We start from the raw sequence: 6114 nt of genomic DNA, 5'->3' as shown, positions 1-6114 counted from the left end.
GACAAAATATGCTCCCCCTGTCAAAAAGACATTATGCATAGAAATAATAATATCATAAAACTATTGAAAAAATGTTAAAGAGAGTATTTTTCTCCAATAATGGAGACAAGATTTCTCCCCCTTTGTCATGGACAAAAAGGAAGGGATCAGAGTAAGAGAGTTATTACAGACCAAAAAAAAAATGTAAAGTTATTACAGACCATAATTAATTAAAGGTGATTACAGACCGAAAAAAATACAGCTAGTATAGTCTAAAAGATAAGTTGTTGGATGTTGGAGCATCTTCATCAGAGTCGGGCAGGTGCAGGGACCTGAGATTGAAGGAAGTAGCATCGAGGACCTGAGAGGGATGGAGGATAACTTCATTTTGAAGAGGTACTTTGAAGTATTTTAAAATGGGAGTTATAAAACACCCGAAAAGAAGAGGTTGGAATTTTTGATAACGAATAAAAAGGTCGAAAAGAATGTTGGACCAGTTTATCGGAGTAGAAGAAAAAATTGCGTAGAGAAGGAGAGAGATTTTTCTTGGTACTAATCCCTTGCGTGGAGGCTTGGGATAGATATTGTGGAGAAGAATTTGGGCAAGCAGTTGAGCATGAGGTTGGAGATTCCTCATGTGCCAGGGAAGTTATGAGCAGTTGGTGCAGAGAAGAATTTTTCGAAGTACCGACAGTTCGAGTGGTACTATGTTGTCTAGGTTTAGTCCGGTGGAAGGAAGATTAAGAATTTTGCCTAATGAGGAAGCATGAAAGATCATCAGGCGTCCGCGTACTTTGGTGGTGATGGTAGTTTGTTCATGATCAGAAGAAAAATTTGTGTAGAAGAGTCGGACGAGTTCGGGATAGTAAGCAGCTTGGGATGAAGATCCTAGTAAGTGTTTGAGTTCGGGGAGAGATCTTTCTAGGTCAAATAATACGAAGTCGTCGTAGTTAACCAATTTTCCTTCATGAATTGGTCGAGAACAAAGGGAGTTGTAGAAGTGAAATAGTTCGGGATACCTTAGGTCGGCGGCAATGATAGCAGTGTTGGAGGAGGAAGCCATGGCAAGAGCTTAAAAAGAATAAGCAAGAGAGAAGATCTTGGAAGGAGTAAGGGTTTGTAAGAGAATAAAGAAAATCGTGGGAAAGAGATATGAATCAATCTAATAAATAGAAGAAGAAAAATAATAGTGATAAGAAAAGAATGACATTGGAAGTGAAGGATTTTTAGATTTTAGTGGAAAGCGTGAGTTGTAAAATAAGAGACTTGTGAATGACAAATCAAATCAATTTTGGAAGAAAGTGTATTATATTAGTATAGATATTAAGAAGGACATAGTTTGGAAATAATTTTTCTATATATGTAACAAATTTACTATGGGCAATCTTGTTGGATAGTGAGAAGAGTCATGAATTGAGTATGGAGTGTCATATTAAACGTAAGAGAAAGAATGATTCAAGAGATTTTAAAGATTTTCGTGAAGATCATGAAGAATAGAGAGTGAATAATGGCCTAATAAGAACAAACAACTTTTTCAAGAGTTTACTTTGTGTGAAAGCATTCCAAAATCGTGAAGAGGGAGTTTGGAATAGGACAAACATGAGAGTATGAGGAAATGCAATAATTTCTTATTTAAGAAGTGTATATTTTGATATACGTGAAAGGAGTGTGAATAGATATAAAGGAGGGTGATACGGATATGTAAAAGAAATGAGAGTGGTCATAAAGGACACCAATCACTTGAAGTTGGATAGGAGATGTATGACACAAAGTGGAGTGAAGGACAAGGTTTTAATGAGTCTCGATTGGAGAGAGAGATAAAATATATGAGAGAGTCATGGTCACGAATGAAAAGGAACTTCGTGTAATGTAGAGAGAGAGAGAGAGAGATAAAAAGGTGATGCAAAACGTACTAATGAGTGGAGTACAAGTTTTTGAAAAGAGAATTTTACAATACTTTTTGTAAAAGATGTAAAGCATGAAGAAATGATAATAGATTGTTCTTAGGCTATGATATAATAGATGATATAGTAAAAATTTACGTGAGATATAATAACTTAAAAGGTGGTACGAGAGGATAATCATTTGAAATTTTCATGAAAGGCATTAATGTTTTAGTGAAGTGTCTCTATAGGAAGAAAAGGAAGACATGATAGAGATAGAGTGTACGCAATATATGATATAACAAATGCTATAGTAAAAATTTTACGTAAAAACATAGCAACTAGATCTTTAGAAGAAGGTAAAAAAACCAAAAAAAATAATCATTCGATTTTGACTAAAATTTGAAAAGCAAGATTTCTCATAAACTAATATGTTATCATGTTGAAGGTGAATCAACTTATCGTAAGAGAAGTTTTCACAAGAGGACAAAAAATAATAAAGGAGTTATGAGATGAGTGATATGAACAATGTCATGATAGTTTTTAATATAATTAGTTCTTATGGATATGAGTGAAAGGAGATAGGACAAGGAGTCATTATGGATGTATACTTGAAAGATGACACGTTGAAAGACATAAAGAATGTGACTTATAAGAGTTTAGAGTATACGTGAATATGGAAACCTAGTTTGACTAACAAAAAATCGATAAGAAAAAAAACTTTTTAAAATAAGATTTTAACAAAACTTATAAGAAGTATTATAATAAGTGTGATTAATTTATAAGTCACTTAGTTTGCATATTCCTAGTTCTCTTCTAATTCGTGTAAAGTCTTCATGTTTCAATGGCTTAGTGAATATGTCTGCTAACTGTTGATTAGTGGGTATGAATTCGAGTTTAATTATGTTGTTTAAGACTTGTTCTCTTAAGAAGTGGTGTCTTATTTAAATGTGCTTAGTTCGTGAGTGTAAAATAGGATTCTTAGATAAGTTTATAGCACTAGTATTATCACAGAAAATAGTTGTATTTTCAAAATTTAAACCAAAATCTTTTAAGGTTTGTTTCATCCAGATAACTTGTGTACAGGCTAGGCTAGCAGCAATGTATTCGGCTTCAGTAGTTGATAAGGATACACAGTTTTGTTTCTTACTGAACCATGATACAAGTGAGCCCTAGCATATGACATGTTCCACTTGTGCTTTTTCTGTCAGATTTACTTCCAGCAAAGTCAGCATCACTGTATGAGATTAAATCAAATGTAGAGGATTTTGAATAGAATAATCCAAAATCTACTGTGTCTTTTAAATATCTCATTATTCTTTTTACAGCTTTAAGATGTGATTCTTTTGGATTTGACTGAAATTTAGCACACAAGCAAACACTGAACATAATATCTGGACGGCTAGCAGTTAAATATAGTAGTGATCCTATCATACCTCGGTATACCTTTGTATCCACAGACTTACCATCTTCATCTTTGTCCAAAACAATAGTAGTGCTCATAGGAGTGGTTTTTGAAGCAGTTGAGTTCATGTTGAACCTCTTCAGAAGTTCACGAGCATACTTAGATTGATTGATGAAAACTCCATCCTTGGTTTGCTTAATATGCAGTCCAAGAAAGTAGTTGAGTTCTCCCATCATACTCATTTCGAATTCCTTCTGCATGGACTTAGAAAATTCTTCACAGAGAGTGCTGTTAGTAGATCCAAAGATGATATCGTCTACATATATTTGAACAATTAGGGTATGATTATTCACTATTTTCACAAATAATGTTGAGTCTGCTTTGCCTATAGAAAAACCAGTTTTTAATAGAAAGGTTTTGAGTCTGTCATACCAAGCACGAGGTGCTTGTTTTAGGCCATATAAAGCACGTTTTAGTTTGAAAACATGATCTGGATATTGTTCATTTTCAAATCCTGGAGGTTGTTTTACATAAACTTCTTCATTTATAAAACCATTTAAAAAAGCACTTTAAACATCCATTTGATATAATTTGAAATCCATATAGCTTGCATATGCTAAAAACATTCTAATAGATTCAAGTCTAGCAACAGGAGCAAATGTTTCATCAAAATCAATACCTTCCTCCTGGTTGTAACCTTGAGCTACTAGTCTGGCCTTGTTTCTTATAACATTACCTGTTTCATCTAGCTTGTTTCTAAATATCCATCTTGTCCCAATGATCGGATGATCCTTTGGTCTTGGTACAAGATCCCAAACTTCATTCCGTTGGAATTGATTCAATTCTTCAGTCATGGCTAGCATCCAGAACTCATCGATGATGGCTTCATCAATCTTCTTTGGTTCAAGTTGAGAAATGAATGCCATATTTGCAATCCGTTCTAGCTGAGCTCTAGTCTGAACCCCCTTCGTCAGTTCTCCCAAAATCTGCTTTTGAGGATGATCTTTGATATCGACAAATGTTCTTTGATTATCATCTTCATTAGACTTAGCTGTGTTATCTAAAAATAAATCTGTACTTTCAACATCATCATCGTTAGTTTGCTTATGAACAGATTGATCAATAGATTCACAGAAACTAACATGCATAGATTCTTCAATAGACTTAGAACTCTTATTGAAAACCCTGTATGCTTTACTATGACTTGAATATCCTAAAAATATGCCTTCAATAGATTTAGCATCAAATTTATCTAGGCTATCTTTTGTGTTTAGGATAAAGCATTTACAACCAAAGACTTTGAAATAGTCTATTCTTGGAGTTCTGTCATAGAATAGTTCATAGGGAGTTTTATTTAATAAGGGTCTAATGAGAACTCTATTTGTTATGTAGCATGCAGTATTAACATCTTCTGCCCAAAAAAGATTTAGCAAGATTATTGTGTTGGAGCATAGTTCTAGCAGATTCCTGAAGGGTTCTATTCTTTCTTTCTACTACACCATTTTGAGGTGCAGCTCTAGGAAAGGCAAAGTTATGAGAAATACCATGCAAGTTACAAAAATTTTCAAAAAGTTCATTTTCAAATTCTCCTCCATGGTCACTACAGATTTTAACAATAGAACAAGATTTTTCATTTTGTAATTTTTTACATAAAATTTCAAATTGACAAAACGTATCACTTTTGTTTTTCAAAAATATTACCCAAGTAAATCTTGAGTAGTCATCTACAATGACAAAAACGTATTTATTGTGATTATGACTAGCTACTCTAGAAGGACCAAAGAGATCCAGGTGGAGAAGCTCTAAAGGTCTTTTGCTTGAAATGATATTTTTTGATTTAAAAGATGATTTAGACAGTTTTCCTAATTGACATGCATCACAAAAATAATCCTTTTTAAAAGATATTTTGGGTAACCCACGTACTAACTTATCTTTAGCTAATTTAGACATGTACTTAGAATTGACATGACCCATTCTCATGTGCCATAAGTGTTGAGAGTCATTATTAGCTATGAGGCAATGTTCTGTGATGTTTTCTAGGTATAGTTCATATATATTATTTTTTCTTATACCTTTTAAGATAATATTTTCGTTGGTGTCTGCTATAAGACAAGCATTGTGATTAAAGCTAACATTATAACCTGTATCACACATTTGACTAATACTTAGAAGGTTATGTTTTAAGCCTTTAACCAGGAGAACGTCTTTGATAAGAGGTTTATCTATATTTCCAATATTACCAATACCTATTATCAAACCTTTGTTGTTATCTCCAAAGGTGACGGTTCCTCCTTCTTTTTTATGAAGAACAGCAAAGAGGTCTGAATGTCCAGTCATGTGTTTTGAACATCCACTGTCTAATATCCATCTGTTATTCTTGTTTGGAGCCTGCAAAACATTAAGTAAAATTTCTTTTTGGTACCCAGTCGGGTCCCTTTTTGTTAGACTTTGGAACCCATATCCATTTAGATTTGGGTTTGTCTACAGCCTTGGAGGAGTTCAAGAAGTTAAAATTATAATGCTCCTTTTTAGGTTCAGAAGAACTTTTCACAAATGTGGTCTTTTGATTCATACAAGAAGGCTTGTTGAAATGAGAGTAGCCAATACCATTCTTGTAAAAAGACACTTTTTGAGAGGATAGGAGTTTATCCAAGTTCTCTTTTCCTTTAGTAAACTTGAAAACCATTTTCATAAGGTTCTCAGTTTTACTTTTAAATTCTGAAATTTCTACTTGCAGATTTTTAGTCTTGGAGCTGGTAGAAGAGATTTCAGAAGTAATAAGAAGATTTTTCTTTTGTAACTCAGAGTTTTCAATACTGAGTTTTTCATTTTTCAAAATGAGCTCTA

The sequence above is a fragment of the Nuphar pumila genome, chromosome 9 (genome assembly GCF_984573655.1).
Source record: "Nuphar pumila chromosome 9, dmNupPumi1.hap1.1, whole genome shotgun sequence".
NCBI classification, from domain to species: Eukaryota; Viridiplantae; Streptophyta; class Magnoliopsida; order Nymphaeales; family Nymphaeaceae; genus Nuphar; species Nuphar pumila.
Note: the sequence above shows the minus strand (reverse complement) of the source record.